Source organism: Empidonax traillii, unplaced genomic scaffold (genome assembly GCF_003031625.1).
Source record: "Empidonax traillii isolate 1590-97213 ecotype Southwest subspecies unplaced genomic scaffold, ASM303162v1 scaffold46:size3806547, whole genome shotgun sequence".
NCBI lineage: Eukaryota > Metazoa > Chordata > Aves > Passeriformes > Tyrannidae > Empidonax > Empidonax traillii.
This window is the reverse complement of record NW_020955239.1, coordinates 3685378-3707963: the sequence shown is the minus strand read 5'-3', so window position 1 is coordinate 3707963 and position 22586 is coordinate 3685378. Positions and strand designations below refer to the sequence as shown.

Here is a 22586-nt window from a genome sequence, read left to right as displayed (position 1 = left end):
AAAAAAAAAAAGGAAAAAGGAGGGAGGGGGAGGGGATCTTACAAAAGGTGTCTCTAATATCCTCCAGGCTCTGGTAAAATGCTCAATAGAAGGGATGAGAAAATGGTTATTTTGCAATAACTGCTTCTTTGGCTCACATGTCACGCTCGGTGTTCCTTTTCCAATTTTCTGATCAGAGAAATATTTTTAATAATGAGGCCTGTGCTTTATTCTGCATTTTTGTGCTTAATGTGTGCCTATCCTTCATATTTTTGCTGGTGGGGTTAGCTGGTGTATGTGAATCGAAAATATGTATTAAATCCGAACAAATGTACATTGTGAATAAAAAAAGGCCCTGTTCTGAGCCGCTAACCATCGGCTATGGTGCTTATCATAGGGAATTTCTTAACTTCGAATTTGAATATGTTCACATCATAACAACGGAATTGTTCTTCCAGATTCGTATTAACAGTGTAGTTTTCAGAGATACTTTCCTTTTTCTTGCGGAAATGCAGGGTGACAGCTTTATGGGACCGGGAATGCTCGATATGCATTGCCATTCGATTGATCTATTTGATACTCGCGTACAGCCACACCTGACATGGCTCTGTGGGAGCATGCCTGCATCTATCACATCAGTTTATGCATTACATGCCAAAGGGCTGGGAGACTGTGAGCTTTTTGACAGATCAGAAATCTTGATGGTTTTCTGCACTGAAATGTCTTCCACTGCGGTTGGAGCTTTGAAGAGAGCATTTGGCTCAGGGGCCTGTAGTCCACCTCGTATCTGCATGATCAATGTGCCAGCAGCACTTCAAAAACCATGGCTGCAGTTAACCCATATTAGCAGCATGAGAGCATATGTTTGATCCGGTCCATCGTTAGCATTTATTAAGGATTATTGATTTGTACCGGGAAAAAACATCGGTGACTCCATTTTAATTTATTGGTATACTTTATATGCTCGTGGAATGGAAAGCAGGTCTTGTTGATCAGTATTTCTGCAGGTGGCAAGCGAGACCTCAACCTGTCATGCTCAGCAACTAAATTTGTCTTATTCAGACGCTACAGTTTGATTCTTGAAAGGTCATTGATGCTCCTTTCCCGTTTATTTGAGGTCAAAGACTAGACAGATGCTTGCCTGTGAAGAGGGTGCTAACTGATGCAGACTTACAAGTTTGCAAATACGATTCAATCCCAAGTGTATCACACGGAGGGAGAAACAAAGGCCGTAGCATAAAGCGCATGCACTTGTGATAAACCCCCCCAGTCGCTCTAGTCATGTGCTCCTGGTCCTTCTGCTGTCTGGAAAAAAATGTCAGAACAAAGCAACAGAACCACACTTAAGGACTCTGTGGGAAATGCAGTTTCTATTTTCAGTTAATCCATCCATATAAGACAGTCTGAGAAGTTAACTTTTATCTTTTTTTTTTTTCTTTATTTTTTAAGTGAGAAAAATTCCAAGGTGTCAAAAAAGGTGGTCTTTTGCTGGTTAGCAGGAGTCTTGGTAACATCTTGGTAACATGATGTAGCAAATTGTCTGTTGACAGATATTGAGTGTTTGTGTGGTGAACAGAGAGTTTGGTCCAATCTTTTGGGGTTTTTTTGGTTGTTTGTTTTTTTTTTTTTTTTTTTTTTTTTTTTTTTTTTTTTTTTTTTTTTTTTTTTTTTTTTTTTTTTTTTTTTTTTTTTTTTTTTTTTTTTTTTTTTTTTTTTTTTTTTTTTTTTTTTTTTTTTTTTTTTTTTTTTTTTTGTGTGTGTGTATATATAGATATATATATATATACACACACACACTGATACTTAGTTGTGTTCTGAGGCCCTTTGAGTTAAAGCTGGGTCAAAAGAGTCCTCGTGAAATAGGTAAAAATTGATGGATTGGTATTTTCTGAGTCTCTTGGACATCTTTAGAACCTCTGTCTTGGTGTGGGTCTTTTCCAGGGATCAGAACCTGACTTATTTATGTCAGCCTTCTTGCTTTTATTTGTAAGTCTAGAGGAGCAGTGAAATCAAATGATGAGGTCACTCTTGCTCTGGTGTCTCTGCAGCTATTGCTTGTCCTGGCTGAGTGCTGCAACAGTTACCTAGGCAGGATGGATCCAAGGGCTGAGGAAAGGATAATACTGGAAGAGGGTTCACTGTTCTTTGTGTTACCTGGGAGGAGCAGTACTAGAACCGTTCTGTGATTGCCCTTCTCCCCAAGATATATGGAGGAGAAAGGGTGAGCAAGGATTTTTTGTCTCTTTGCTGTGTAATTTATTAGATTTATGAGACTTCATTTTTAGAAGTTGGTAAGAAAGCATAAACCTTAAAGGGAAGGATGGGAGATTATCAACAGCTGCTTGTCCTTTGACTATTGGGAAAGATGACTTCTCATGTGTCCTGCTCTCATTGCTCTGTAAGGGATGTTAACAAAGGTTTTGAGATCTCCACAACTGTAGGAACCCTGCGGCCTCCGTGTCTCTCTTTCAAGCCGTACATGCACCTTCTGAAATCTGACTATTTTTATTTCTCTATTTGTAGAGAATCCACCATATGGATTTTTACATTGAAGTCATTCTCAAATAGGGTATTCTTTGTGCAGGTCTGTGTTGCTGGGTTTGTAGGCTTTACAGGAACAAAAAAAAAAAGTGTGCGTGCTCCTTGTGTTGAGCGTGTCCCTCAAAAGGAGGGAGCTGAACTTGCAGTTTTCCACTTGCTGATACTATCAACCTGCTCGATGTAGTGTGAGAAGAGATATGAGCTGGAAGCTTGCTTTTGTTCTTCACCTAGTTGCTCTTAAATTACTTCCAGATGTACCTTGTTTCTCAAATGGGACAAAATAATACTGAAATATAAGGAGTAGTCATGCAACACATAACCAAAAATATCTGTATAAAAATAGAAGTCTCAAAGTTTGCAGCTTTAGAATTTTCATCTAATGACTGTGGAATTTATTTCTTTTTTTTTACCTTCCCTGAGCTTCTGGAAAGTAAGTGTTTCAAGTAACACCAAGTCCTTGTGTACTTACCATAACTGTAGCCAAATTATCTCGATGGTCTGCAGTAAATAATGTCTTGGCTAACACCTGCCATGAGAGTTTTTTGCTCCATGTGTGACTGTCGTGGCTCTGTAATTGGTTATGCAGAATTTGTCAAGTTGGAGGGTGAGGGAGGCAATTTTATTTGCTTTAGCTAATTCTGAGGTTGAACACATACTCTTTGTTGCAAAATCTAAAGGACAATCTTGTAATAATTCATTTTGGACTCTGGAAGAATGTTACTGTGGTGCCAAATTTGGGCTTTGTTGTTTTGCTTTTCTTCTTAGATTCATTGGCTTTTTTTCGTAATGTAAAATCCCCTGAAAGCACAATAGCTTGGTAAACCTTTATTGCTGTGTACTGTTCACTCCTGGTACCGCTGCTGGCATTTGAGCAGGATGGCTGCTTAAAAGTGGTTCGTGAAGGAATAAAGTCGGTGAGTTTGTTGCTCTCTTAGTTGCTATTCCCCAAGCCAGTACATAAAAGTTACTGCTTTTTAGGTAGCCTGTGGTGTCTGGGTGACAGTTGAGTTTAATACTGTGTGGTGTCCAGGTAGGTTTGTGGGAAGAGCCTTGGAAAAGAGCACCCTGGGCCCCTTCGGGGAGAAGGAATGAGTGGGGTTGTTGAAAGTGGCGAAATGATCGAGATAATACCACCTGGTGTTTCTCAACCCAGTTAGGGTAGGGCCCTCTCTATTGCTTTGATAGCAGTTTCTGCCTAATTGGTTTCTGAAACTGAAAGCCGCCCATCCTGCTTTCCTTGCTGGAGAGAGGAAGATCCCTCCCTTCCAGAAGCCTGCTGAGCAGTATGTGTCTGGCCGTTGCTGATCCTAGCCCTGTCCAGCTTTCTGACTGCTGCTGGGTGAACAGCTTTCCTCATGCCTAGACTGGAAAAAATTGCACCAATGGGGTCAGCTAATGAACACGTGTGTGGGAGTGGAGAGTGTTTCGTGCTATAGTGTCCCAAAGTCGTGCCTTGCAGTCTGAAAAAGCACAGAACAACTGCCAAACTGTTTGCTCTTTATTCATGCCATTAGGTAGTTAAGCAGAAAAATAACTAATTAAAAAAGCGAGGCCTGCCAATGGAACCTGTCAAATGATAGTTTGACTAATTATTCTGCAATGTCCTCCATGCCTCATTTTTGTGTGTTGATTTTGTTTTGTTTTGGGGTTTTTTCCTTTTTTTTTTTTTTTTTTTTAAGACAGACTGGGGTTTATCCCAAACTTTTTTCTTTTCATTCCATCTCTGTTCTGCGCATTTCCTCTTCTTTACACTGCTTCTTGGTGGTGATCCCCTGTTGTGTTAGCACTTGATTCACCTTTTGTATCTCTTAGCAATATTGTAACCATCTTGTTCACCTGTTAGTACAGCTGTGGAAACCCATATGGCTTATGGAGTATGTTCCTTGCCTGTATGTGTCCTTGCTCTGGAAGTTGTATCACTTCGACTGTTAACTTGATAGGGCCTTATCAACAGGCCCTATCAACTACTTACCACAAAGTAGTCAGGGACATAAAGAAAGTAGCAGTTCTTTGACATATATTGCTGAAGACCACCCCACACTCTGAAGGGTTTCCATCTACTGCCCCAAAAGAGTTCTTTAATTTTTGTGTATTCTATCTTTAAGAGGTATTTTAGATAGAACATAAAGAATTTTTCCAATATTTGTGTCATGTTTACTCATTGCGGGTCTTCATAATGATACAAATCTCTGGAATACAGGCTGTTGATGTTCCCTCACCCCATGCTCTCCCTTAAAGTGGATGGATGGGTGATGTGAGGAAGATCCTGAAAGCCTACAGAGTATCTGTGTCTCAAAAAGCCTGCAGTTAAAGCTTTGTGCTGTGACCAGCTCATTTCAGTATTTTCTGAAATGAATTAATGCTAAACCCCTTAGTTATTTGAATACTTGAGCTAATAATGTGCAAGGTGGTTGGAGAACACTTGGAACCTTTTGGTTCAAGCTGTTGTAATATTTTTATTTAAATGACTTTGAGTCCCATTTTAAACTGAAAAGTCTGTTACCTTTGAGTTTCCAGAAATTTCTGTAGAAGACTCAAGTCTTGAACATTTTTCTGGAGTTCTCTCTCCCTTTTGATTTTGTTAAAAAAATTTAACTTTACTCTGAGGACTTTTAGTCACCCATAACTAGTGTGGGAAGTGTTAAAGTGGCTGTCTCCTACAGTAGCTATATGGCTGGTGCAGTTACTTGGCTGCTTTCTGAATTTAATGAGCATCAGCCCGGTGCAGCCTTGAAAGACAAACAAAACTTTTGAAGTCAAGCAACTAGGGAAAGGAGATTCTTGAAAGTCTGACTGCCTCGCAGAACAGCTCTCCACTTTTTTCTTTGACCTAAGTCCACGTGAAATCCAAAATTTGTCTTTTCAGAACTTCTTTCAGTAAGCTGCACAAATAGGTGCTCTTTTATTTATGTATGTTGAAAATAAATGCTAATTACGGCTTTTACAAGAGAAAATACTCCCTCAGCCATAAAGGTTCAAACCCATAGAGTACTGTACAGGTCAGACCCCCTCTCTTCAGATGCAAAACCAGGAACCCCCTTGTCACTTCTCATCTGATGGGGATTGTTGCTGAAGTGCTGTATACTGCCACTGGGGGAGGTGTAAGTTTGGAGACATAATGCCACTTTATATTTTCGAATTGATTTTAAGTGTAACTGTTTGAGTGCATTGTAGCAGTCTGGTCTTGAGGTGAGAAAGGTGTGAGATGAGGTGACAAGATACAGGTCTGTGAGGAATGACTTCAGCATCATAGTCATGCTCAGGCAACTGTTTCCTGGTCAGTGCTGCTGTATCTCATCAGACAGAAGCCTAAAATTAATCTCTACCTGAAACTTTGCAAACTGGATTTGGATAACAACTATTTACTTTCACCAAATCTTCAGAATCCCTCCTACCTCTGTAGGTACTGGCTTACCATGCCATTGGAGAGAGGATCAGTTATTTAGGCATAGTCCATGAGAAAAGTGCATGTTTGACTCAATCCTATGTTTTCTAACATTGGTACTGTGTGATGTTTTGTCAGGGCAGTAGAAGAGGTGAGATGACGGTATTTCAAGAGAAATACATGTTGGGGACGGTACTGAAAGCACTGCTATATCTCTGAGAATTGTCAAAAGCATGGATGCCCAGAAGTCATACTGCTGTGCCTCTAAAAGAAGTGGACAGTGATTTTTCTTGTATGATCAGTGCTATAAAAGAATCTTTTCATTAGGTGCTCTTGCCACAGATGACTTGTCTGTTGTTCGGAAAAGGAAATAAAGCAAAGCAGTTCACTCTGTACTTTTATCTCTTGCAGACGGGAAGTAGATCTAAGCATTTAAGGCAGTTTGTGTTCTCACCTAGTCTGTCTTATAATGGAAGAAAGGAAAATGGTAAGATAGCTTGTCAATGTCAAGCACCGAGGGCTTTTTAATTTTTTTTTTAACAAAAGCCATACAGCAACAGCTCCTTTTGAAGGGATGGCTCCAGTCCTTGCCAGGAGCATTGCTGCTTCTCCATAGCGGCAGATCCTGCATTTTCTGGCTTAGCCTCATCAGCTGAGGAAGGGGCATTTAAAAGGGGCATCAGTGCTTCCTGCACAGGCAATTGACTAGTCAGTTGACTGGATGAAAGTGGGTAGCCAGGTATCTTCCCTATGGATTAATTTCTTGGTGATTTGCAAGGTTTCTATGTGGTTAATATGGAGTCAGTTTACTTGAAGGAATAACGCTGGGGGGCTGCTGTGGGCCTGGATGCCTGCCACAGGAAATTCACGTCAGCTTGCATGTAAAAACTTAGAGCTGAGAAAAATACAGCTTTATAGCTTTGTAATAGGTCTGAATAGGGCTGAGTGTCTCTTGCTTTGTAGGGTATAATGACCAATGTAGCCATATTGAAAGTATCCTTGTGTCTGAAAAGTGTCTCTTAAAGATGACATATCACAGGAATGTGTAGCGGTTATAGTTACATTGCTCGATGTTTCTCTTCAGGCAGTTGGACAGATTTGAAGAAACATGTTAGTAGTCCAAGGGCCTGACAGTAGATGGTCAGTACATCTCTTGTTATGATCCAAGTGAAAAGGGAAGATGTTTCTAATTGCTACCACTGTGCAAGAAATGCTGTGGAGGGTGTATGGGGCTTAAAAATATTGTCCCTGCACTGTGATGATGTGTCCGCATGAGGATAAGTGTTTGAGTGTAGCGGCAAAAATTGGCAGTCTTTTGGGTCAGAGCACTTAGAAGGAGAAAAGTTGGGTGTTGGCTCTGAAGTTGTAACCAGAGGGGAAGTAGCAGCTGAATTTTTCCAACCGAGGCAGACGTCTTACAGCCACATCATCTCTCTTGACTTTTTTAGGAGGAATATAATTCTTGTCGGCTACAAGCCCTGTAGTTCAAAGTAATAATCTTTTGCCAGGAATGCAGGCAATTGTTTAGTTTTCAGACAGGCCAAGAATATGTTTTGCAGAAAGATAAACTGTGACTGTTGCTGCAAGGAAGAATTTGATTTTTCTTGCAGTGTAGAAAGAGGAAAACTATTTAGTCACAGTTGATAGTGCCAATCTGTTTTCTTGATTCACGCCCTGCTGTAAACAGTTACGTAGAACATATAATGCCATTTGTACCCCATCTCATCTGCTTAGTTTAAGTATCTATTTAAAAAAAGTAATAAAACGAATTGACCTGTATGAGTGAGTTTCCTGGAGAGAGGAAGGGGACACAAATGCATCAACCTAAATAAACAGAATATTTAGTTGTTGGCCACGTAAATAAGAATCATTTGGTGCAGATATTTATCCCCATGAATGAAGCCCATAACCATAAATGAATTTCCCCACATATGTGGGATTCAGTATCAGAATCAGAAAGAATGTTTTGTGCCTTGCTTAGAGAATAAAGGCTTTCTGGCAAGGCATCCTCTTTGCAGGTGAGTAGATGTAAGGCTGCTGGAATGTTTTTTCTTTATATATACAATTGCTCCATTGAAACCTAAAGAAGCGGAAAATAGTGTTGTCCTTGAGAAGATCATATCTGTTGACCATTTCACTTCTAATCTTTCAGTCTTACTCATGATTGTATGTACTGCCTTGGGAACCATGGGTATGTATAGTGTCGTGCAGCAAAGTTGACTTTTTTTTCTGTGTTCCTCAGAGAACAGAGAAACCTTACTAATCAGATTTCAGTTTTCGAGACTTGGGAATAGGTTAACCAAAATTGTTAATTCTGTATTACACATTTTAGTAGCCACAGCGGATCGCAGAGTTGATTTGAGTCTTGGGGAAATGCTTTAAAGGCCCGTGGAAAGCTGGGTGATTTTTCTGTTGTCTGGGTTTGTTTTCTGATGGATCAGCTACTGAATGTACTGAGGACAAAAGCACGAGGTTTGTGCCAAGTGGGTGAACTTTGCTATCCCAGAAATTGTGGACCCAAACATCAGGGCTGGTCAATGAGAGGGCAGGTAGAGCTTTAATTGCAGCTCCCAAAAGGGAGGGAGGGTACTGGTGTTTTTAGACAGAGCCCAGCTTGAGCTGGCCTCTTCCTTGATGAGTGCAACAGGCATGAGTTGGTTTGGGATTGTGTATGGGTTCTTACTATGCAGGTGACATGGGGATGGCAGTTGGTATGTTTGGACTCTTGACATGTCTGAGTAATAATGTTCACCCACAAATTCTCTGAATGTCTCTCAATTGGAGTGTCTTTTAGAAACATAGTTGGCTAAATGGAAGGTCTTGTTAGGATACTGAATGCTGCCAAATCTCCAAGTCCCTTCTGTTTCATGATAGACTCAGCTTCAGTGAATAGAAGCTTCTCTTCTTCAACTAGAGTTACTGAGTTTCAGTGTCCATGGAAGCTGACAAGGGCATTGCTGGGGTCTGTGACGGCAAAGGAATGGTAGCTGTTTTCCCAGGTGGCACATTTGAAATGCCTGTGGGATTTTGAAGACAGGTACAGATATTCATGAGGCAACAAGCAACATTTTCTGTTTGGTGTCAATGTCTTGGATTTATGCAATAGTCTGTGGATTTTTTTTTTTTTTAATAATAGATTGGATTATTTTTTCAGTGGTAATATTTGAGCAGTTCATGATTGACTGTAAATTTTTATTATAGTGGGCCGACTCTACAAGGGAGTAGTGCAGAAATGTTTATGCTGTGTCCATGACTTTTAATAATTATGATGCTTCAGAAATGCTCCCAGTGACACTGACTGCATTTCAAAATATCTGCTGAAAGCCTGATTTTATTCTTACTTGGTGGCATAATTATAAAACGTAAGTTTCTTCTAAAGTTAGTTTAGAACATGTGGTATCTACATATGCCTCTTAGGTTTTTTTAGTTTATTTGAACACTCTGGAGGTGGGCTTTTTTTTGTTAATTTTGTCCTTATTTTCTTTTAAATAAAGAGCAACTGAAATTGGAAAGGAGTTCCTGGCAGACCAGTTAAAAATCAGTAGGCTCCAGCTGAGCAGAAGTCATGATAAATTGTCCTCTAGCAACTCCTTTTACTCTGTTACTCCTTACATGTATTTGAGCGTAGCAAGGCACACCCATAGGCATTGTCAGAAAAATGGAGGGGGAGGAGATGATCTAGGTTTCTGAGATCTGGAATTTAAACCTACACCATGTGTGAAGGCTTTGCCTTAAAGCATCTGCCTTAAAGCTTTACAGACTGCTCTAAATGTATGAGCACAAAGGTTTATCTTTACATGCAAAGCTGCTCATGGTATTCTTGTTTGAGAATCTGGGAAGACTGGAGAGATGTAGGTTTTAACTTGCTTGTTGTGGCTATTCACACGTGCTGTGTAATCCAGTGTCTTCTATACCGTGGTGCTGTCACCTCTCCCAGCATTCCTGTGTGCTGCTGTGCTTCCAGTAAAGTCTGAAAGTCACGGTGCACTGGGATTTGCTGGTGTGTGGGTTCACCTGCAGAGGCGATCCAGCCTCACCTAGTCTTTGCAGGGCTACCTTAAGTCTGTGTGAAGGGAGTTAGTAGTTCTTACAGGGGAAAAAAACCCCAAGGCTGCTAGGGGTGGTATCTCTGTCAGGTGTGCTCCTGTGCTAAATATTTTCATAGGAAATATGAGGAAGAAGACTATGAAAAATATATCAGTAGTCTATTAAATTGTGGAACTGATGTCAGGCATTTATGAAGAAAACAGAACAAAGTGTTGATGCTGAGGACTGTTGGGTATTACAGTTTTGCTTTGAGACTGTAGATGCAATTTTTTAATGACTGTAATGTATTTTAAAGACCTGATATTTCTAAGTATAGTAGAGAATAAAGGCAAGTATTTAAAAAAAATCACTTAATGTCCAGGATTTTGTCAGGAAAACTAGTTAATAAAGGTATAGGGAATTTGTTGGCATATGAAGAGGAATAATTAGCTTTCATCTGACACTAAAGAGAGTAGATGTTCCTGAACTCCTGAAGAGATGTTTGTTGAAATCGCTTGAATTTCTCTGGACGTCTCTTGTGCTGTTTAGCTTTGATTTCTCATTCTGTCTGTATTAAAATGAAATGTACTCATACTTAGGAAACACACAGCAAGTTAGGTAGTCATTGTTTGACCACTGTTATTTCTTACTTCTTCAACCCTAATATATGGAATTATTCTGTGTGTGGAAATGGCCCCGGCAGATGTATTATTACTTGTTTTTGTGCTTAGGTAGAAAGTAAGTAATTAAACATTAAATATACAACTATCTCAAATTACCTTTCCCCCATTTTTAAATGAAAATACAAAGAGCTAATGCAATAATTCTGGTGTTTTTCCAGATTTGTAAATTATATATGAAATGTTCTCCTTTGTAAAAATGTGCCTCTTTGGAGGTACACTGAGGTAGACCATATAGTGTGTCACTCTTCAAATGTTGTAGAAAATGGAGTGGAACAATAGTGACATAATGGAAGCTGGGAAGTCTGACTTGAGAGTTGATGCTGCTACTATAAGTTCAAGAGTGTTTTTTCTTCTTTAAAATGCAGGAAAGTAGGCAGTTATGAATCACTTTTGCTTCAACTTGGCATAGGATTAAGAAAAAAATATTCCTCTATGCTACTAGGATAAATAGCTGTAAACCTCCAGAAGTTGTTCAAAACTGCCCTTTTAAAAAATATTGTGCTCTTCAGATTCTTACACAGTGACCCATCCCAATGATGTTCTTTGAAGAAAAGGATATGTAAACCACATAAATGAAGCCTCCTAAAAGGAGATCAGCCATGGAACGTGCTGGTAAATGGAGTCAACGATGTGGCATGAAAGTGCTTGTTTAAAAATGCATCATCCACTTAAAACTTCAAATGTCTACTTTTATGGAATAGCGTTGATTTTTTTTTTTTTTTTTTTCCCTCCAGGAATTCTGTCACTGCATCATTTTCATTTTTTTGGCTTTATGCAGCTGAGAGCTCTTTGTTCCCTTAAACTGATGTTGGATGTGGGCAACAAGATGCCAGGCTGGAGAACGATGTAATTTATTGTTAGGTAAAGTGACCAAATGTGCTTAAAATGGAGGCCATATGTGTCTATATAATTTAAGGTGTGTATCTGTATGTGTGCCTCCTGTTAGCTGCTTGGATGTTATTCTTTTGGGTGTTTGCTTATGGCTGCTCTCGAAGACAGGGAAATGCCTTGATCTGTCCCAGTATATCTGATCTTACAAATGAAATATCTTTATATTGTCAGTGCTCACTTTCACAGCATTAGTGATTTTATGTATTCTGACAGAAAATCGGACTTTTGTCTGTCTAAGAAGGATCTGTAGCCATTATAAAATATATATTCCTTTGAAGTAGACTCCAGACTCGTGCTCAGACTAGAAGGGTGAGTTGAGGGGGTTCTGCAGAGTTTTCTTTAGTGTAGAAATAATTTTTTTTTTGCAGCTGATCTGAATAAAATTTCTAGACTTGCAGATTGCATTTCGTCAGAGGTGCTCCCATGACTAAAGAGCATGTGTTTCAAAATGATCTTGAGAAAGCAGTGGTACCTAAGTAGGATGAAATATAGGAGGGGCAGATGTTGTCTCAGTCTTCAGTAAGATTTGGCTGTGCAAATAACAGGATGGGGGGTAACTGGAAAGGTAGATCTGCAGAGAAGAATCTGGAGTTAGATGTTTGCATGATGGCCACAAGTCAACTGATGTTGGGGAAGTAGCAAACCTTTTACTGGATGTATTTACAGCAGTGTCATGTAAAATACGTGAAGTTAGCCTTCTCACTTCTTGGCATGCTAATGAGCTAAAGTACAGCACCTAGTTTTGGTGTTGCACTGGGAGAGGAACAGTTGTAGCAAAGAACGGTCAGAGGTCTAGAAAATGTGCTTTAAGGGAACACTGGAATCACTTTGGATAATCTTTTTTCTTTTTTTCTTCCTTTTTTAGAGGAGACTGAAGGGAGATTTCTTTTGATAATGTTTTCTCAATACACAGAAGATAGCTGGAGAGAAAAGACTAAACTGTTGTCTCATCTGCTGGAGATGAAACAGTCTGTGGGCTTAAACTGCAACAAACATTCATTAAGTTAGTTGAGTCAACTTTTAAGAACAGGAGCTGGAATAGATTAGGAAAACTGTCAGATTCCCAGTAGTGCCAGTTTGAAAAATGAAGATGTTTGCCAGGTAGTTTATATATAGAAGTTTGGAGAGGTTTTAATTAAGACAACCTGTAGTCCCCTATGGAATTATTTTATGTCATTCCAGTTATTTCTGCATGGTCTTAGGATGAATTTCAGTTATAGCGCACTGATCCTCTTCCTTCTCCCTGGGACGAAGGAGCCTTTGTTACTGGCATCTTGCTGGCAGTTACTGGATGTGAAGATTAGGATTTGTGAAACTGGTCACAGCTTTAACACTTCAAAGCCAGATAGATCATCCTAGAGAGGTCATCTAGTCCAACCCCCTGACATGAGTGTGGGCATCTTCACGTGGATCAGTTTGCTCAGAGTCCTGTCCAGTCTGACCTTGAATGTTTCTAGGGATGGGGTATTCACTACCTCTCTGGGCAACCTCTTCCTGTGTTTCACTGCCCTTGTAAAAAAAAAATTCTTCCTTATAGCTAGTCTCAAAGAGCTTCCTTAGTGTTGGAGTTCAAGTAAATGTACTGTGTTTGGAAAAGCAGTTGGGGAGTTTTTTTAGTTCGAGGTTTATAACTGCTCTGAATTTTTTTTTTTTTGATATAAGTGCTTTTCAAATGAAAACTTGCTCTAGTTTGGTAGTCCTGTGCTGCAGTTGGGAACCACAGACCTTCTGTGGGGGATTTCTAGAGCTTGCTTTGTGTGGGTCCTGAAAAAAACAACGCTTTCCTTCCGTTTTTGGTCCTATGGTTCTTATTTCAACACAAAAGAATTTAGCACAAGTGAGGAACTGCTCAGAGCTTCAAGCATTGACAAGGACCCTACTGCAGTAGCTGTGTAAGTACCGAGCTTCTGTTAGGAGTATCTATCTTCCCAAAAGAATTTTGAGTCTATTATTTGGGTGTATACTGCCAGAGCAGTATTCATCCCTTAATATATAACTGTGCATTCACAGCTTTAGTTTTAATGTAATAAAAGGGTGAGTGTCTGAAGATGGCGTGTAGAAACCAGTTCCACAGAGTACGAACCAAGGAAGAAAATAAATTCTTGGTCATGTACATTTGTGGAATGTAGCTAGCTATATTGTTTTCGTGTTATTAGTGCCCTGGTTCAAGGATTTGATGTGGATCTTAAAGAGTTGCCTTTTGTCACTTTATAATCTAAATTTTTTTTTTATTTTAATTGACTTATACCTAGTTTTTTGACGTACAAATAAGATGAATATGTGAAACTCTTAAGTCTAGAGTTCTCACATGAAAAACTATAAAAATACTTTGGAGCAAAAATGATCATCTGCACTGGTACATGATTTCCCTTTTGATGCAGAGACTTAGACTGGAACGTAACAAATGCTTTTTCTGTGCCTCTCAGAGCTACAGTCTTATTTAATACACACATGAAGTTACTGTGGAAGGTCTGAATCCTGCACTGCTGTAAATATAACTGAACTGTAAAGTTCTATCGGTGCCTTGCTTCCAAAATCTGTGTGGGTTTTGAATATTAAGAAATAGATGTCATTAATTTTTTTCCTTTTGTTCTGCTCAAATGAGAGAGAAGAAATGATAACCCAGAAACCTTATGCCAGAGTCCTCCTAAGGTACAGTAATAGTCCAAAATGCCTTTTGTTTTTTCCTGTTTAAATCTTTGGCTGATGGAAGTATTAGATGGTTAACTGTAAGCGAGGCTCTTGCTGGAGACTGTCGTACTTCATCTCTAGGCAGTGCTTTGCTTAAGGCTGTGCTTAGTGTTTGCTCTGACTTTGATATGCACAAAATAGTCCCATCTCTTTAGATGGCTTAGACCGTTGGGGTGTACAGTTCTTTTTTTGTCTGCAGCTGTCATTGTCTGAACGATGGAACAGTTTACAACTTGAGTATCGTGGAAAACTTGTTCCCCTTCCCTGTTGATAGCTGTGAGAGACTGGGATGCCTCTGTTGACATGCTTCAGCTTCAGTGCTGTGACAGTGACAAGAAGTCAACAAAATAACCTGGCATCAGAAAAGGCAGCAGGGAAAGAAGTTAAGGTAGAGCCTAACCAAGCGGTCTTTTTGGGTTACTGGAACCATTCACATTATTGAGTTCTCTGAAAATGAGGCTTTGAAGTTATTAATAACAAAAATTAAAATAAATAAATCCCCTCTCTTCCCCGAGCGCGCCTTTGAGTTCAGGATGTGTTAGATGAGTATGAGGCAGTTGGTAAGTGAACTGAAATTTTAAGTTAATCATTGGAGTAACTTTCTCATGAAGAAAAAAATGGGGGAAAGTACTCATTGCTTGGCTTCTTTATTGGTAAGATACTAGTAACTTGTCTTCATGTTCAAAGACTCTTTTGGTTGAAATTCTCACAACTTAATTTCTTGGTCCTTTTACGTTTGCTGTAGTCAGTATTTGTGCTTGAAACCACAAGGAATCACAGCTCTTGAATGGAGTTATCTGTAAAATGTTGAGTTTATTGTTTGTCATGCTAGCTGATGTTACACTCACAGGTAGGGTTTATTTTGTAAGTCTCATTTTTATGCAGATATGTCTTACAAAGATAAGAATTTTTTTTTCAGGGAAAAGAGCAAGTAGAATGGCAAACTTGAAAATGAGTCTGGTTTAAAAAATGCACTTTGGGTTTAAAAAAAGAAATCTCTGTTAATTTGAAGTTTTATGTCCTACAATGTCTTAGCTATGTTTTTGAAATATTTCAAAACTGTTTGGATACTGACTTTTGTACCTTTTCGGAGGTGGTAGTAGAAACATGTGCAAGTAGGCTAAGTTTCTAGATTTGGACTAAAATTGATATGCAGATCAGCAGATCCAGCTGGGAAGTTTTTAACTAAGCATGCTAATTAAGTCATGCCGTGTACCCAAAAGCACTGCTTTTGTTACAGGGGAGGAGAACAGTCATCTTGGCAGTGAATGAAGGAGAAATACTTAATTGTGCCACTCTTCAAACTCATGCCAGTGGGAAGAAAATATGAGGTCTCAAGTAATTCAAGAAAATCTGACTAACAGCAGTAAAATTTATACTCTTTTTATTTCACTACATCTTGCCTTTTTCTATTTTTAGACACTCTTTAATATGGGACAGATTAATTTTGTTCATGTGAGCAGGAACGCTGCAGTGGCCATGAATACAGGTGCCTTAGAAATAGGATGCTGTAATGTGGAGAGCTCCAATGTTGAAAGCCTGTCATTTGGAAATGTGCATGGACAAGGCTCTGCACAGGGACACTGCTGTGACTGGAGCATCTGAACAACAGAGTTGTAAATGTGGTCAGTGGTTTGGTTGGTGTTCTCCAGTGGAGATAGGGAAAAGGCTGCTGCTGAGGCCACATGAGGAGTACTAAGCACCCACTCGATTACTTGGGCTTCACAAGAGGGGAATTCAGTACAAGCTAGGATATCAGGGGAAAGGCAAACCAGGAAGTGAAACTGATGATAATTCTCCTAATTTTAGTGAAATACTCAGAGAAGATGTAGATTTAATATTTTTCTCCATAAATACTTTGAGGGCAGAGTGAGGAAACATTAGTTTTTACTGCATTTACTTCCCTAAGTACACTGTTTGTGTTAAAACAAGGGCACTGAATTTATAAAAGGATGTATTTCTGCTTAAATGTCTCTATTTCCTTTCTCCCTACCCAATGAAAAAGATTTTTTAGAATGTTTTTCCTGAAGAAAAACTATGCATCTTAAAGACTTGCCTTGATTGAGTACACTCTCAGGGCTATAGCTTCCTTAATAGGAAGAAACTGGACTCCTCTGGGAACCTAAAAGATATTTTTCACATTTCTGCGTATTGTAAGATATATATGAGAAGTTAAAGCTGATCAGCTTTCATGACTTGATAACACTAACAACATAACCTCAGAAAACCAACTTCAGCCATGCTGAGGGGTATGTTCTGGCATACATGGAGACATCCTTTGTTGTGGCTTGAAGAAACAGCCTTGGTTGCTCTTGTTAAAGAACAATTGTGTGCCTTCATCCAGACCACTAAAGAGGCTGGAATAAAGCTAAAGTGAATAAATAGAAACATTCTAATTTAGTTGTTCGTGAATGTGTATGAAATGTTTCTTTGTGGCCATTAGTAACTAGAACAGCCATGTGGCTTTATCGGATGTTGAATTGTCTTGACTTGCATTCGGTTTAGGAATTTTCTTTACCAGCAGACTTGTTTTCTAATTTCTCTGTCCTGTTTAAGATTTGAGAGCTGTACAAAAATGCGTTTTCCTGTATAATAGCACAAGTGTTTGTCCTGAATGTTTTCCATCAGGAGAAAATTAGTAAACTAAACTCTACCCTATATTGAGTATTCAGGTTTTCTGCCATTCTTTAAGAGGCGTTAGTGTCTTTTGTCATTGCCTCTAGCATATTAGGAATGCTCACAGATTATTTGGGGGAATCCCCTTCTCATTTTAAAGTCCATAATTACCAATGTTTTGGTTGTAATCAGAGTTCAGGGACTGAATGAGTATTATGCAAGGAACATGTCTCACTTGAAGTTTAAACTGCTTTTAGCTGTGACCATTTGTGCAGCCTGGTGTAAACTTGGATTATTTGACATTTAGAGGGGAGTTGGATACAGTATCTGACATGAGAGAATGTAGTGTCTAGTACTGCATGTTAGGGTGTAGTGGAAACCAGGTTGATTTGAAAATACTGTAGACATGCCTTAAGGTACTGTTAAATTTCTGTGGAATTACTGAGGTGAAGGGGGTTATACTGTTGAAACAGTCTTCTGTAGGCCGTTAGTGTGACAGCTTGGATTTCTAAATTCAGTGTTTAGATTATTTATCTATAAATTCAGTGTATTGGAGAAAAATGTGGGAGAATATTTACTTAAATCATAATTAAGGTTTGTTTTGGGTTTTTTTTTTTTGAAGAAGGAGAAAGTACTTGCCATGTTTTGTGCAGAAGATCTATAACACAATTGTAAGCCATATAAATGAAGGCAGCTAGATATACTTACTCAAATTCTATTTCAAATGCAATTTTACTATTTTACTTCTCCATCTGGTTTTTTTCTTTGGGTACGTTTTTGTTTTGTTTTGTTTTTTTTTGTGTGTGGTGGTTTTTTTGTTGTTGTTGGTTTTGGGTTTTTTTTGTTAATAATAAATTTTTAAGTCCCTCTTTTTGCTTTTAGTGAAACAATATATTCCAGATGTGGGTAGAATTTCTCTGATCTTCTCAAAGGATTTTATGAAGGGAAAAAAAAATTGAAAACAAAACCGGTTTTGCTCAGAATGCCTCACCTGTTTCCACGTACTGTTCTCAAGTCTCTGACCTACTAACAGCAAAACCTTTTCTAGAGAGGTTTTTATTTCAAGATATCATGCAAAAATCTTGGACAAGTTTAGATTGTTAGTGTCGAGTGTGGTTTGATTGTGAAAATTTGTTTTCTAATGCTTCTGCAAGTGAGGAGGTTCAGCATCATATATGCCCAGACAAGAGCAACAAAAATTCATTTTGGCAGGGAGTTATCTCTAATCTAAAACATCGGTACAGTTTGTGCTGTTTCCAAGCATAGGTATCTTTCATTTGGATCATGACTCTAAACTTTTCTTTATTTCAAATTCTGTTGAATTTCAGTGAAAGTGCATGCAAGTGTCAGCTTATGTTCTGTTTATTTTTTAATGTATTGTTAAGATGTGCCAATTTGGGGTTTTTGGAGTATTTTTTCTCCTTCCTGTTGACTTCCCTGTTATGATTCTTCTGCATTGAACATTTTGGTTGTTGGTGACATTGATGGATAAGCACAGCTTGAAAGGAAACCTTAAAGTGAATTTTCTTTTCACTGCTGTTATCTTCCCTTAGGTAACATGGAGTGTGTTGTCCTTGGGCAGTTGAGCTTGGTGCCTTAACCAATCTGGTGACAGTGTTGCTTGTTGCTGGAACAGAGAAGCGCCTCTGATCCTACAGGGTGCTACCAGATATGTAGTACTGGGAAGACCTCCCATGAGTACACTGAGCTCTTGCTGTAAATGTGTCTGTTCCATGAAAATAACATGCTTTTTTGTTCCTATCTAGTAGGCCAGAGTGAGGGTGCACTTTGTTTGTGGCAGATAAAAGGAAATTATCATACATAAAAATGAAGCAGCAGTTTAAGGTGCTCTTTGAGGGCGTTTCTGCTCTCTTGGTCATTATGAAGCTGTAACACAGCAGGAGGTGAAATTAACTATTTGCAAAGTAATCACTTGGTCATTTGGAGTAGCTTGATCACTGCAGGGTTTAGAAGAACTTTGCTCAACTCTTGGCACAACCTTGCAACAACTGCTGTAAAGCCTGGCAGGTCACGTCTTTTGGTTATGAGGTGTCAGCCTCTTCCAGTGCTGTCACATACAGTTTATAACTGGATGTAAACAGGCTTGAACTTACAAACTCTGGCTTAAAGGCTTCTTGTTTGTTGTGGGTTTTTATTTTTTTGTGTGTGTGTGAAAACCAAAATACTTAGCCTTTTTGATGTAGAACCATCTGGTATAGTTCACCAAACCTGCAGGTGTAATGTGAGGTGCTGAGACATGTAAGCTGCTGCATATGTCTGAGGGTGATGTTCTGCCTTGTAGGGTGGCCATAAAATAACCACAGTTACAGTGAAGATGTGAAATGTTGCATTTGAACTGTGTGTGGCCAAGTGTGGCTCTTCTTGGTTTCCTTTAACTGTTAACACATTTCCTGATAGTGGGTCCAGAAAGAGGAATTAAGATAATTTTACCTGTGTCTTTTCTACATGCATCTACATGCTAGGACTGTAACTATTTATTTTGGCCTAATTTTGTAAGTATTCTTTGCCCTTTAGTTGCTGACAAACAGGGGTCTCAATCTGATTTTATTGTAAAAAATTGTAGCCAAAGAAGTGTAAACTCATATATTGGTTGATATTTGAAAATACGACATTTCAATAAACATTTAATTTTTTGAATAATTTGCAGTAATTATCCAAGATGAAGCTTTGTCTCGGTTGGGCATAGTACAGAACGCATGGACTGTATGTCCCTCTGCCTCCAAATTTTGGTCTTCATGCTTCCCTGTGTGTTCAAGCTCATTTGTTTTCCCTCCATGCTTCCCCCAATACACACCCAAGTTACAGTTGTTGGTTTTGGCTGTGATCCAGGGCTCAGAATTTATTGTTTTGCAGAACAAAAATTAACATGTTTCTACTCAGAATTTCTTGAAATGTAATCTGGCCCCAGTCCATTGTTCTGAATATGAGGCTAAAACTGTACTTAAATTAAAATGCCCGCTTTCAAGATTTCCCATTTTCCTCTCTTCCCAAAGGAAGTACAGTTGAATTGCTATCAGAAGCATTCTTCTTTGCGGTAGACTATTACTGGGGAAAACAGTAATTCTGAAAATCAGTAATTATCTATAGGATCCTCTAGAAAGAGATTTTTGTTTGAAATGCTGATGTCTGAAGTGATGGCCATAATTACTGCTCTGAGGGTGTGAAGGGTTTCATGTCTTCCAGTGTAACTTGTGAAGAATGCAAACATATTTGAAATTTATAAACAGTAGTTGAGGTCTCTGGCTGATGGGGAATATTAGGCTTTTTGAGTGAACTTGAAGGATTCTCTTGCCTTCATATTTATGATGTATATCCACTTACAAATTCTCAGAAAAGGCAGTTTGCTTAGGAAAGCCACTGCTAATTTTTTGAGGCAACACTATATTATTTACACAGTAGAGTGGCTGATTCCTTGTTTAAATGGTAAGAAATTGGCTATATACTTAAATGTGTGCAATAACAAATGTTGTTTCTCTAAACTTTAAAAATGTATTCCCTGTATTTAGCTCGTCCTTAGGAAGCTTTATTCCAGCAATAAACATGGTGAGTTTCTGTTGGAATACTGAAATAATGGTGCACTGAGTTTTCTTCTGTGGAAAGAATTGCGTAGTATGTGTTTATTGTTTTTTAAGAGTTGTTTCTTGTGTTATGGTAATAGCTCTAAGATGTTGCTCCTAGAGTTGTCAGAGTATTAAACAATTTTCTTTGAGCCTCTGTATCACAACCTGCATACCAAATCTAATGGTTGATAAAATCTTGACTTCCATTCAAGTTCCTGCTTTGTTGGCTCTGTCCCGTCATTTAGTTCCCTGTATGTGGAAGTCTGAAGTCCAAAAAAGGTAAAATGCATAATTTTCCTCCAAAGAGTTGTCCTATAGCATGATGAGTCTTTAAAGCAAAATGTGGTTTTCATCCAAGGCTCCTGTGCAGTAGCTGAAAGCCTTTGGATGGCACTTGAGTCAAATGTGTTGCTCACTGCCATGAAGCTGATGGGAATGTGCTCTCTTTTGGCATAAGTTAGTGTTACTTCACTGTGGTAGTACATATTTTGAAGCTGAATGAGTTTGTAAAGTTGGAAGCTATGTAGACACCAAACACCTTGTTCATAAGTAGTGGAAAGTATTTGAAGAGGCTCTCGTCTCCTGATTTATATTTTTTTTTCATATAGATGTGCTTTGCTTGAGCAGTGACAGTGTTCTTTCATTTCAGTCAAGCCCTGCTACAGGTGGGGAAAAGTGGTTGGGCTTGGAGATGTTTAGTCTAAACTTAGTTGTTCCTGAATTTGGGTCACTAGATGGATTGATCTGTGGTTAGCAGGGCGCTGTATGTTGGAGAGGTTCCAGCTCCAGTAAATCTCCGCATGGTTAAAAATGTTTTGCCTTGTGGTAAAGATGGGAACCATTATCCTGTTTTGCCTGAGTTTGTGGTAGAATCAGCTTGTGGTGCCGTGACAGCTTTTACATATTCTAGCTTGACATGTTATAGATGGGGATCGTTGAAGTTTTCTGCTTCCCTGCCTGAGTGTGTGCATTTCCGATGAGCAAAAGACACAAAGATTTTCTAAGAGGCTGTGTTTTGTGCTGCATTATCTTTTTGTTCCATGTGGTGTACGTTTTTGTACTGGTTTTATAGAAGCGGTATAAAAAATACGTGGGGGATATATGATGTGCCTTATCCTAGCCCTAAGCTATACTAAAGTTGTTAAAATGATAATTTTTAGAATTAAAAAGGTGATATTCTCTTTCATTAAATTAGGTGATGCTCTCTTTTTTACTGCTTTAATTGACTTAAAACTGCAACATGTTGGGTAAAACAGCATCTTTATTTAAAAGCAGGTGTTGGTCCCTCATTTGGTTTGTAATTTTTTCCCCTCCATCTGTTCACATGTGTGTCTATAAAACAAGATGTAATTTTACCACCTTTTGGGATGTTGAGTTTCCAAGTCCCTTGTTATTACAATTTGTGTTCTGCAGCGAGCAGCCCAGTACGTTGTCTTCAGTTGATGGAAAATCCATGTTGGTGGAGAAACCTACATCTGTCCTTTTTCTCAGACACTTAATGATATGGTGTGCCATGTATAGCAGGTTCTTCTGATGTTAGTCTCAGATATGATATAGGTGGATGACTGAATCAACGAAGACTTTGATTTGAAGAAGCAATGAGAAGTTGTTTAACAATGTGTTTATGAAATGAGTAGTTGTTCTGATATGTTTGGACAATGTTGTGCTCAACTGCTAAGTTCTGTCTTTTACCTGTGATTACAAAGTCAGACTTTTCCTCGTTGTGGAGATAAAGCATTTGCATTGACCTTGGTTGATCAGGTCAAGGTATGGTAAAGGTGAGTTGTGCATACTGAATTTGAAGTAAGAATACCTGTGTGTAATGTGTCTCACTTTAATCTTACCTAATTTACTCTTTCCTCAGCTCTGTGTAGATAAGACCTTAGGATGTTTTTTGTATTATGTTTTACTGGTTGAGGTGGCTGATTATGTTGTTCATGCAGAGCAGGGAGCCAAGGGGACAGGCTGTCGTACTGCCAACGTGCTTCACAGGCTGAAGAATCCAGAGCAAAAGCATTCTGAGTAAATTATGCAACCCACACAGAGGTCTTCAAGTCATCAAGTTGGACAAAATGAGTGTGGTACATCAAACTATAAGGCCTGTGAGATAAGATGTTGGTGTTCAGTGCATGTTTTTACTGGAAGTTGAAGACCAACGAAGAATTGAAGCTATTACCAGGTGTCCTATTAACC

At 38.8% G+C, this 22586-nt stretch overlaps 1 protein-coding gene across 2 annotated transcripts in view; it reads left to right on the top strand.

The window, feature by feature from the left end:
• GSK3B (glycogen synthase kinase 3 beta) overlaps positions 1–22586 on the top strand; it is a 153587-nt gene that overhangs the window by 2047 nt on the left and 128954 nt on the right. The gene's annotated exons all lie outside the window — the stretch shown is intronic.